This window comes from Adiantum capillus-veneris, chromosome 1, assembly GCF_014529385.1.
Source record: "Adiantum capillus-veneris isolate H3 chromosome 1, ASM1452938v2, whole genome shotgun sequence".
In the NCBI taxonomy this organism is placed as follows: Eukaryota; Viridiplantae; Streptophyta; class Polypodiopsida; order Polypodiales; family Pteridaceae; genus Adiantum; species Adiantum capillus-veneris.
The window spans coordinates 85648687-85661390 of NC_140931.1; the positions used below are offsets into that span (position 1 = coordinate 85648687).

Sequence of the window (12704 nt, forward strand, 5' to 3'; positions counted from 1 at the left end):
CGCGCTTTTCCGTGGCCAAAGAAACTTCACCTCTATTCTCATAGGGCTATCTCCTCTTCCAAGTGGAACACTATCAATACTCTCTTCCTACATGTATAGCCTATTGCATATCACAACCTCTCTCTCTCTCTCTCTCTCACAATCTACACTTGAGTTCAAGACTCTATGGATAGATATTTGAGAGTAGTTATTGTTGTTCTTATGTTCTCTCTCTCTCTCTCTCTCTCTCTCTCTCTCTTTCTCTCTCTCTCTCTCTCTCTCTCTCGTGATAGTCTTGAGGCCTTTTGCTATTGTTCTAGTACAATAACTATCAAATTCAAACTTTCTATGCTCTCCTCATGTCCCCCCTCCCCCGCACGCGCGCACACACACACACACACACATCCTCATGTGTTGGGTGGATAACAGCTTGGCCGAATCTCGTGTGTGCATACATATACGATTTGTCATCATGGAATAATAGCTGACAAATTGGCACTGCGGTTGAAGAGGCAACCCCAAGTTGCAGAGCGAGCGGCCTTTTTTAAAGTCTCTCTAAAGAAAAGTATAGATTTTTCCCGATCTCTCTAAAAACATACAAATTTGCATAAATTTTTAAAAAATATCAATATTGGTCTTGAAAAAAGGCCTTTAAAAAGATAAAGACAAATTTATCTTCGAATATAAAATTATCATTAAATAATAAAATTCTCATTAAAATTACTTTTTTTCTTACGAGCTCATGTGAGCCGCCTCCGGCGGGTCTCGTTCGCTCTTACCAAGGGGTCATTCCTATACAATTTTCTAAGCTCAAACATATAAGTATGCGTGTATGTACCTAAGTGTATATATAAATATGTCTGTGTGTGTGTGTGTGTGTGTGTGCTTGTATGTCTATTCTTATATATCCCCATGGAACACACATCACTCTCTCTCTCTCTCTCTCTCTCTCTCTCTCTCTCTCTGTGTGTGTGTGGCCTCCACACACACACACACACACACACAGACTTGGGTAGCATTTTAAATTTTCTTATGGATGTACCAATGATTAATTTCTCTTGCTAAATTCTACTACAAATTGTGGCAACATGGGTGACACACATCCTATCAAAAGAGCACATATCAAGTCACTTTTGTTAAATATGCAATGTTTCACCCTTCTCGCCCAATGCTTGGTATCTTTAATGCATTCTGCAAGATCACCCATAGGTATATCCCAAGAAAGGAGGGTATGAAGCCCCTAACCTCTCTATGTATGCACATGATTCCTTCATCCTTGCCCATCATCCTTTTGGGCCCTAGAAATGAGAGCTATCACATGGGATACAAACTTTGCCATCTCTCTTAGATTCTTGCAAGAAATACATTCATATCAACATGCAGACTTGGGCATTGGAATAGGTAGGAGAGGTAGATGAATTCCATGGGGTAGCTTATGTTTTCATAACCAAAAGTTGTAGAGTAGTTGCCAAGCTAGGTAGGGAGGGATAGAGAAAGACTCTCTCTCTCTCTCTCTCTCTCTCTCTCTCTCTCTCAATAGCCACAACTTTGGTCGACCAAGCCAGGGGTAGAGACCCATGCTAGCCCCACATCTCTCTCTCTCTCTCTCTCTCTCTCTCTCTCTCTCTCTCTCTCTTTTTGGCTTTGTATACGTCGTAAGACATCACCCTAACATATTAGTCTGTGTAGAATCTACTCAAAGATAGGAGCATAGCCTTAAAATCCCATATAGAGGAGAAATTATAGATCTGAGCCTCATGAAAGGCTTGTAACGTCGGTGATGCTTGATCTTCTTGATGTCCAATGAATTCAGAGAGAGCTCTGCAAGGCTATGCTCCCGTCTTTGAGTAGATTCTACACAGACTAATATGTTAGAGTGATGTCTTACGACGTATACAAAGCCAAAGAGAGACAGAGAGAGAGAGAGAGCTTTATCTCTCTCTATGTGTGTGTGTGTGAGGTTGCATGTCAGGGAAGAGTCAAGAGTCGGTTTTATCATAAATTGCTGCAACTATGGACCATTGGACTTGGTTTATGGCTTTGTCTCTACACTACTTGCGTTGAGTGATTGGATTGCCCCCGAGCGAGAGAGAGAGAGAGAGAGAGAGAGAGAGAGAGAGAGAGAGAGAGAGAGTCGCCTCTTCGCATCCCCCTCCTCAAATGGCTCTTCACCTTCTCATTTGTTTCGGTGGGCCGACGTCCCGATCACAAACAACCATTGCCTCAACGCTCTTTTTGAGCCACGTGGCAAGTTGTTATCAATTTTCTCACAGGAATACAAACGTCCCTTATCCACCCTTATATAGTATGACATAACCCTTATAGTATGGAAAATTCCACCTATCAAATTTAAAACCCCCTTATATATGCTTACTTTTTGTCTATGCAAAGAAATAAAACATCCCTTATGTCAAACTCATGTGCTATTTTACATAGTTTTTAGTGATCCCCTCGAGAATATACTTGAGGACAACTAACTCTTACACTTCTCCAACTGTGTGACAGAGTGTGTGTGTGTGTGTGTGTGTGTGTGTGAGAGAGAGAGAGAGAGAGAGAGAGAGAGAAACCTTTTTGACTTGAACTCGAGACCTCAACACTAAAAATGACCTACATGTGTTAATTTTTTGGAAATACATGTCATTAAAGTTGGTATTGATGTGCCATGTTGCAAGTAAATATGGGTTTGGGAAGGGACGAGTAGGTCCTCCCAATTTTGGGAAGGAGATGAATTAAGCAGAATCTGGGAAGATGCTCCCAAATCTTCAAGGGGTAAACGAGAGGATCTGCCTAGTGGGGTGGAGGTCGCCTTGGAAGATGGAACGTGGACGGGGGAGAGAGAGGATGTTTTTATCTTCAACAAAGCAAGGCATAGCCTACGGGAGGACTACAATCATCAGGTGCCTAGAGAGAGAGAGAGAGAGAGAGAGAGATTTTTCTACACACTAGGAGCTCCCTGAGGTGAGCACATGCACAGTTTCTCTCTTTCTTCCTCTCTCTGATTTTCCAATTTAGGGCCAGATTACTCGGCACAAATGGTGCGACAGAGAGAGCCTATGGATTCGGCGGACAACTCTTGCAAGGGAATGGTGCAACACAGAGAGTGTGCAATGGCATCATGAGGGAGAAGTGCATACTATTCACTACAGAGAAGCAAAACTCTCTCTCGCGTACTGTATCAACTTTTGTAGGTGCCAAGAAAGGTTGTCGAACCTGGCTGGGGGTTGGCAGTGCAGCAATTGAGCGAGAGGGCGGAAGGTCAAGCTCAAAGGGGGGGGAAATCGTTGGCCTCAAGGGAAGTACTTGCCCAACTGGAGGTTTTTGGTTGCAGGAGTTATGCGGATGAGCGAGTGGGAGGGAATGGTTGGACTGCATGAGGAGGAGGTTGGGAGCAATATGGAGTAGACGACAAGGGCTGTGGGGTTCTATCACTATGTCCTGCCAAGTGGTGCATGGTTGAACGAAGCAAGAAAGAGAGCGAGATGGAACGAGATGGTAGGTAACACAAGGTATGAGACTGCATAGGATGGCAGCAAGGGTATGTGTGCATCCATATGGGGAGCAAGGCATGGCTGGGAAGGTGGGAGAGCAGCCAGGCATAGACCAATGCAGGGCGACAGGCCTCTATGAAGAGAGAGAGAGAGAGAGAGAGAGAGAGAGAGAGAGAGAGAGAGAGAGAGAGAGAGAGAGAGAGAGAGAGAGAGAGAGAGAGAGAGAGAAGGCGACGTGCGGCTCAGCAATGCTTAGACTGGGCGGGGGGACACAAGGAAGACAAGGGATGGCAGCAAAGCGGTGATCAACCTTGCTTTGAGTGTAGGATAGGCAGAGAATAGCGAGGTTCGCTGATAAGCCTTCCTTTTGGTGCAATGCAGCCAGGACCTGCGCATATGGAGCTCCAAGAGATGCATGCCAAGACAGTTCCATGCAGTGAGACAGGCAAGCTTCCAGGCACTTGCCTTCGAGACCGCGCGTGAACGCAAAGACGATATCCAATAGTGTCTTTCTCAGTCACAATACTTGTACAAAATACTGCGTTCATATCGAGGACATGTTTTGTCTCGCAAAACTCGAGAAGGGACGAATAAGTTTAAGGCAAAGGATATCTGGGTCTACTCCCACTTTCATTAATTAAGTAAGGCTCAAGATTCCTTTGGCACTAAAAGCTTAACTCATTTTAACACTGACATCTAACATAGAGGCAATGCATGCGTGCCATTTCCCCTTCGAGCCTCCGCCCCCCCTTCCTTCACCTGGGGCTGTCCTATAGCACGCCCACCTGTTGCATCCTCTCAACACACACACACACACACACACACACACACACACACACACACACACACACACACACACACACAAAGAGGCTCTGCCATCTCAACCCCATACCCGCACAACTCATAATTGCAGATTTCCGGCTCAAAACCAGAGAGAGAGAGAGTGACAGGCCTGAGCATTGCCCTTTGCAATGTCATTCTCCTTCCCCTCCCTGACTTGCCCAGTCCTCAGTGTGCTGATCTTGCGCTTGCTCGTCCATCTTTGCACAACTTGAACACCACCCTTCGCCCCTCTGCATGCACTACCCTACAATGTCCTCGTGCTGACATGCATGCCCATGCAACCGGCACCGCTCCTCGCCTGCACTTTCCCTGCTTGAACGCGACAGCGCAGCGACAACAAACTCTCTCTCTCTCTCTCTCTCTCTCTCTCTCTCTCTCTCTCTCTCTCTCTCTCTCTCTCATCTTGGCCGACACACGTATCCCTTTTTCTCTCTCATTCGCGTGGCACGTCCCCGCTTTTTCACTTCCAAGTGATGGAACGGATCTCTGAAGATCCCCCTTAATTCACCTGCTTCGCAAAATTAGAGGCACATATTGGGACCATATATGCTATAAAAACAAAGATCTAGGGTAATCCCGATTACAAATTTTGAGATTTATCTCTAAATTTTAAATTTGAAGTTGAGAAAACCCACAAAATTTAAAGAAATTTAGTGTAAAAACCTTTAAATTTAGTCAACCTCTACTATTTCTCATATGTGGTTTGCCAAGTTAATGGGAAAAAGTTTTTATTGAGCACTAGCGGGCATGATTCTACCAACCCCCCAATGTAATTGGCATGCTTCATCTCAAATGAGACCAAGGGTAGGAAGATTTGGGCCTTCACATATCACAATTTAAACCATTGATCTTTCGATTTGTATTCTTGTGGAAAGAAATCTTGAGGTGAAGTCTTATTGTGAATAAAGTGGGGCCACAACGGATACACTTGAGTCACCAGCTTTTACGGCATACACTCTAGCACTGTCTTAGGGTACCCCCACACGGAGGGGGGGTAGTTGTTGTAAACTACCTCCTCATGTCTCCAATAACTTGACCTCAAGAGGTGCAATTAGGATTTTACCTTCAGACATACATCACATCAGTCTTGGCTTATCTTTTACCCTCTCTTGTGTGGGGGCACCTTCATAAAAAATAAGAAATATAAGGTATTCCTAATGGCTTTTAAAAACAAAAATCACTACCTACATAGTGACATGGTGCAAGTACATAGAGCAAAGACACTTACTTCAAAGAGAATAAAACACTAAAGAAACAAGGTAAGGAGTCACGATGGCTTGCAGAGATGATTAGTAATTCTTTGTTTAAAGATTAATAGATCCCTCTCAATGCAGCTGAGAGAATGCTTACTTCAACGGCAGAATAAAATCTAACCCTAAACATGAAAATTAAAATGTGGAATTCAGGTGCGAGAGAGAGGCCTTCAAAGATTGACAGAGGTGGTATAGGGATGTTTGTTTTTCTGTCAAGACAATGCAACACAGCAAAGCAGACATTCCCAAGATAAGCAGAAGCAGACCTTCCAAGATAATGCAATGAGATATGATGTCATGGCATTGTACCAACCAATGCCAGCCTCCAAGGCCAACCGCCTTCTTCACAACTCCTTGCAGGCCAACTAGAACAGATTTTGTTCGATTATTGCCTATCACGATGACCTTGGTGTGGCGCAACAGCATAGACAGCTCATCATCAAAGCCCTCGTCGCTCGCATCCCCTAAGCACATCACCCCTTCCTCACTTGCACCACCTCCTTGCCCATACATAGCTCTTTCCTCTTATCGCACCTCCTCCATCTCCATCTCCATCATCTTTAAATCAAGTGCCCTTCTTAACAAGAGCTCCCAATATATCTCTCCAGAATGTTCAAATTAGCATTGATTAAGCCCCAAGAAGCCCCCCTGTGGCCACTAGAATTTATGTTTCAACTGGTTTGAGTTGAAATTAAGGATCCATAATTTGTCATACAACTGAATTGGAAAGCGCACAATACAGAATTGGCTTTGTATGATGATGATGATCTTGGTCTACAAGGATCAAAAAGAAGATTGAGCTAAGCTGAGCAGCTCAAAGACATACAAATAAGGTACAAGTTTTGGATAGAGAGGTAGTCTAAAGCTTGAAAAGATTACTCATTTCACGCAGAAACAGTAGCCCTTACCTCCACTCTTCCAAGCCAAATTCTAAACAAACAGTTTCTCTGACTACGAATAATTTAGCTCAAACAGTCTTGCATTATATACAACCAAAAAGCAGGCTTGTCTACAGTTTGCCGATAGAAAAGTAGAGATCATAGGGCTTTCCTCAGCAAAATCAGTGTTCTACCAGTAGAGTACAAAAGAGCTACCAAAATTGAAATTTGGGTTCACCTCTCAGCCGACATTGGGCATCCTTCCAAAACCATAAAAGCAGATCTTTGAAGGAATCGCTGATAGGGGCCTTGCGATCTGATAACTCAGCAAGAATGTAGGATATGCGCGCGCGTGTGTGTGTAGCGAAGAGAGAGCTTGCATTGTGGCAGGTAGAGCTGGGCAATGCCGAGAAGAGGGCTTCCCGTCAAAGATTGGCTGCAACCACACGCGAGCTGGCGGAAGCGTCATGTGACAGCAATGTGACTCACACGCCTTCTCCACAGTCATGTCGTCCTACAGCCCTCGCCTTCACACAAAGCTAAAAACCTACTGGCCGTCCACGTGGACGCCATCCGTCAAAGGAAGCCCAGCCCAGCCCAACACTAAGGCCTTTTCTTCAGCATACCAAAAATAATGGAGAAGACAAAAAAAAAAGTATCAATGTGAACTAGACCACCTCTCTATATGGACATAAGAAATCTTTTGACTTTCCACCTTTATGTGTCTTTTCATTTCCTAGACTCACCTTTCACTTACGCACTTAAGATGTCCAAAGGAGCTAGCTTGGTTGGTTGAGTCTTTGTTCTTCTGTGACCTGGGTCATGGGTTCAAAGGCGGCCAAGCGACCTTGTGCGCTCATAAGAACATTCGTATCGACCCGCACAAGATGTGTGCGATTTGCTACAAAAAGATGTTTTGAAAAGCTTTTTATTTTTAAGAGATTGGGGAGACCTAATCCTAATCATCTGGTGTGCAAAATTAAACTTGGAAGTTGGGTGATCGATCCGCTTACGATGATAGTATCATTACTTCGTTAGCGTAGTGGGCAATTCGAAATCCCTGGCCTGTCATTAGCCCACGTGGCTCCTCTTTTTTTAAAAAAAACCAGTGCTGAAAAGCTCTAAAAAAAACTACGCCGTCAAAAGCTACCAACTACCAACTCTCAGCAGCAATTCGATCTTAGTTTGGAGTTTCCCATAGTCACATTGATTTCGCTTTCACTGAGAATCTCTCAATTCCCTCACAAAATCATGGAAGTGAAATATGGAGAGGAAGACAATGACACACTCGAAAATAATGAGACTACCTTGGATGACCTCATTAAAAGCCTGTGCTAAGAAGAAGGAATTGTGCCAAGGCAATAAGGTACATGCGGAGATTTGTGCTAGTGGGTTACTAGAGAAGGACACATGCTTACAGAGCTTGTTGGTCAGTATGTATGTTAAGTGCGGTGCACTTGTCAGGGCACAACAAGTTGTTGATGAGCTTCTAGTCCAGATGTCGTCTGTTGGACTGCACTTATTGCAGGATATGCCCAACATGGGCAAGATCACGAAGCTTTGGGCTGTTTTCATCGCTTGTGAAGCGAGGGCCTCTCTCCGGATGCGGTCACCTATGCTTGTGCCTTGAAGGCATGAGGTATTATTCAAGATGTTGATCTGGGTAAACAAATTCATGACGAGATTGTTAGTCGGAGGTTGTTGGAGAAGGATGTCGTGCTTGGCAATGTGTTGGTATACATGTATGCTAATTGTGGTGTACTTTGGAAAGCACAACAAGTTCTGGACGAGCTTCCCAACCGAGATATCTCTTAGACTGCATTAATTGTAGGATATGCCCAACAAGGCCAGGGCCAGGAAGCTTTAAATTGTTTCCATTGTATGCGAAGTGAGGGTTTCTCTCCAGATGCAATCACCTATGCTTGCATTTTGAAGGCATGTGGCATTATGCGAGACATTGATATGGGCAAACAAATTCACGATGAGATTGTCAATCAGGGGCTATTGAAAAGAACTGTCATGCTTGGAAATGCTTTAATTGATATGTATGCCAAGTGTGGTGTACTTTTGAAAGCTCAACAAGTTCTTGACGAGCTTCGTGATCGAGATGCGGTCTCTTGGAATGCATTGATTGCAGGTTATGCCCAACAGGGGCAGGGCCAAGAAGCATTGGGATGTTTCCAACGGATGTGAAGCGAGGGCTTCTCTCCAGATGTAGTCACCTATGCTTGCATTTTGAAGGCATGTGGCACTTTGAAAGACGTCGACATAGGAAAAAAAATTCATGATGAGCTTGTTATTCGGGGGCTGTTGAAATAAACTATCGTGCTTGGTAATGCTTTGGTTGACATGTATGCCAAGTGTAGTGTACTTTCCCAAGCACAACAAGTTCTTGACGAGATTTATGTCCGGGATGCAGTCTCTTGGAATGCATTGATTGCAAAATATGCCCAACAAGATCAGGGCTAGGAAGTGCTTGGCTGTTTTCATTGGATGCAAAGTGAGGGCTTCTCTCAGGATGCGGTCACCTATGCTTGTGTTTTGAAGGCATGTGGCATTATGCAAAACGCTATCATGGGCAAGCAGAGTCATGATGAGATTGTTAGGCAGGGGCTGTTACAAAAAGATGTCGTGCTTGGCAATGCTTTGGCTGACATGTATGCCAATTGTGGTGTACTTTTGAAATCACAACAAGTTCTTGACGAGCTTTCTGTCCGGAATGAAGTCTCTTGGAATGCACTGATTACAGGATATGCCCGACAGGGGCAGGGCCAGGAAGCTAAGGGGTGTTTTCAGCGAATGCAGAGGGAGGGTTTCTCCCCAAATCTAGTTTCTTGGACTGCACTTATAGGAGGATATGCCCAGCAAGGGCAGGCCAACGAAGCTTTGGACTGTTTTCAATGCATGCAGCAAGATGGCATTTCCCCCAATGCAGTCACTTATGTCAATGTGCTCTATGTATGTAGCTACTCAGGTTTAGTCGATGAGGGTCAGATGCATTATGATAACATGAGGGAAAAATATGACATTGCCCCAAACAAAGAACACTTTACTTGCATGGTTGATCTTTTTGGACGTACAAGGCTCTTTGACAAAGCAATGAGAGTAATTACGATGATGCCGTCATCTGATCATCGTCTAGTTTGGGTCTCCCTTCTAGGTGCTTGCCGACAATGGGGAAATGTCAAGCTCGGAAAGTTTGCTTTTGAGCGTGTAGTCCAACTAGACCGACATTATGGGGCAGCATATGTCTTAATGATTAATATTTATGCAGCTGCTGGGATGCAAGAGGAGGTAGAACATATTGAATGCATGAGAATAAAAAATGCAGCTTGGAATAAGCCAAGATGATCTGGCTGCTGGGTTAATGTAAGTGGAAATGCTCAATAACTTTGTTGTTGGGGATACCAAGCATCCACAAAGCAGACAAATCAAGTGACGAGAATGCAATGCTTGCACATGCACGGAGAGGAGTGAGAGAGGAGAGTACACAGTAGTGGATGGAGTTGTGCAGCAACACATCAGACCCTTATTCTTTGATTGTGTGTATATAGATAAAATGGATATTAAGTTAAGGTTAGTGAGATGGGGATTGGCCATTCTAGCCTGGGCACAGTGGCCCTTTACGCAACGAACAAGATCTTGAAATTATTTTCCCCTCACGTGCATTGGTTCCACAAAATCTATCAGCTGATTCCAAAAAGGTTTTGCATTGTCAGTATAGTGAAAAGTTGGCCAGAACTTGAGCAAAGATCAATTAGTCCACAAGGAAAAGCTTATGTGTCATAAAGAACATTCGCGTTGATGGGAAGAAGGGTGGCCAGATGCACACTCCAACACCCACACCTGACACCACTCTGAACACTTCTCTCGAGGCCTTCCTCGATTCGTGGGACGCCATGGAGCCCTGGGCAGATGCAAAGTGAGGGAACCTCTCCAAATGCAATCACCTATGCTTTCTTCTTGAAGGCATGTAACATTGCATTGATGTGCGGAATCTTGTGTCTTCAAGTGCATCTCATTGCCCAACAGTGACATGACCACGGAGCTCTGGTTGGCTAGGGAGCTCTGGCTGACTGGCTATTTTCAAGATGCAAAGTGAGGACATTTCTCCTGATGTAATCACCTATGCTTGCATCTTGAAAGCATGTGGCACTACGTAGGAGCAATGATCACGTATGCGAAATGTGTTGTTCTTGGGAAAGCACCAAAGAGTGCTTGAGGAGCTTTCTACCTGGAATGTCGTCTCTTGGAACGCACTAATTGAAAAATATGCTCAACATATAACGCTCTGGGTTGTTTTCAACAAATGTGAATTGAGCATATCTTTCCAGATGTGCGATCACCTATGCTTGCATCTTGAAGGCATGTTGCAATTTGGAAGATGCTAGGATGGACATAAGAACTCAGGATGATATCATTAGTCAGGGGCTATTGAAAAAAAATGTTATGGTTGGCATTGCCTTGGTCAACATGTATGCAATTACCTACACCTGTATCTTGAAGGCATGTGGAGTTACGCAAGACGCTGATATGGGCAAAAGAATTATTGATGATATTTTCAATCAAGGGCTGTTGAAAAAAGAAGTCATGCTTGTATGCTTTTTGACGGTGATACTAACAAGAAAAATCACAATTATATTGTTAGTCAGAGGCTCTTGGAAAAAGATGTCGTGCTTGACACTGCCTTGGTTGATATGTATGCCAAATGTGGTGCACTACAGAATATATCCAACATGGCTATGGCAATAACGAAGTAATCAGATTTTTCACCAGATGCAAAAGAAAGGTGCTTTTTCATGGCTAGGATGTTTTCATGAGATATGCACAACATGGCTGTGGCAACGAAGCATTAAGATGTTTTTAGCAGATGCGAAGGAAAGGCCTTCCTTCAAATGCAATCACCTATGCAATTAGGGGCTATTGTGGGGCTGTTGCAGAAACATTTTGTGCTTGGCAATGTGGCAACCTTGATGAGTCCAAAACACTACTTGACAACATGGACTATGGTGTTAGCAGGTTATGCACATGAAGGACGAGATTGATTTGTTCTATGATGTTGTCAACTTTCCAAACTTCAGTTTGGAACTAATCAGAACAAGAGTACATATAGTGCAGATGGCAGAAATAATCTGGTTTGAACTCTTTACACCAGTTGATATTGATCGCCCACTATTAACTTGCCTTTCACAGTTGAGCACCATCCATCTTGCTTCCACCAGATTTGGACGTATGAAGCGACGAGTGAATTTTGATAGGCTCTGAATTGACACAAGCTGAAATATAAAAATTCCTGCTTCTTCTTAAAGTTCCTCCACCCAAATAGTCACAAGCCTATCTCCTCATCCTTCATTGTCGTCTCTTGCAGCGGGTTAAGAGCAGGAGATCCCCAACATCGTTGATGCAAGGTGCATCGATGACAGACATTCAATCGCGCGGTGCGTAAGCATTATCATTTTGTGGTTTTTGACATTTTTGACACTGCGAACGTAGTTAATGAACACACTGAGAATTGCACGCTGCCGTGGGAATGGCACATTCCCTCGTATTAAAAAAATTGGGGAGGACTGTGCAAACTCCCCCGTGCAAGGAAACTTGCATGTTTTTTTTTTTTGAAACATAAAAATGGAACAACAAACAATTAATAACATTGACATCTTGTATGATTACGAACATTGAGATTGACAAACCTCTAACCCTCCTCGTGGTTTTCTGCAAGGTTACCCTTTGAAGCACTACGATCGGTATCTCATTCTTTCGAGGTACATCTCTGAACCACGGCAATCGGTAGCCTCTCTCTCTCTCTCATCCTTTCATAAAATTTTTCACTTGAGAAGTATTGAAATGGCATATATAGTTTCCAATATTTTGCTTGAGAAAGATTTAGAAGAGTTACGGCAACAAGGAGTGGATGCCTCACTGGCATCTGGAGGGGGGCGTATGCATGTAACTATGGATCACTATGAGGTACCTTGTGATTACCAAATACCGACAATTGCCTTTTGGTTTGAAAGAGCTTGCTAAGATTTCAATATGGGTCTTAATGCATCCATGCAAACACCTTAAGAGCCAAGACATGATCAATAGAAATTGTCGCTGTTGATTGTTTCACTTTGATTTGGGTCTGCAATGCAGTCTTGAAGAGTTAGTTTTGTTGGGACTTTGTGAAATAGAATGATTGGAATCTGGTAAAAAGAGGCTGGGATGCACAAGTTCTAGGAGAACCTCCTCACAAGTTCAAGAGTGGTATAGAAGCTCTTATG

At 43.7% G+C, this 12704-nt stretch overlaps 2 pseudogenes; both read left to right on the forward strand.

Annotated features, from left to right (window-relative positions):
- Window positions 1-7738: 7738 nt before the first annotated feature.
- LOC147465094 (pentatricopeptide repeat-containing protein At2g03380, mitochondrial-like) lies at window positions 7739-8760 on the forward strand (annotated as a pseudogene).
- A 480-nt stretch (window positions 8761-9240) lies between these two features.
- On the forward strand, window positions 9241-9792 carry LOC147465095 (pentatricopeptide repeat-containing protein At4g14820 pseudogene; annotated as a pseudogene).
- The last annotated feature ends 2912 nt before the right edge of the window (window positions 9793-12704 follow it).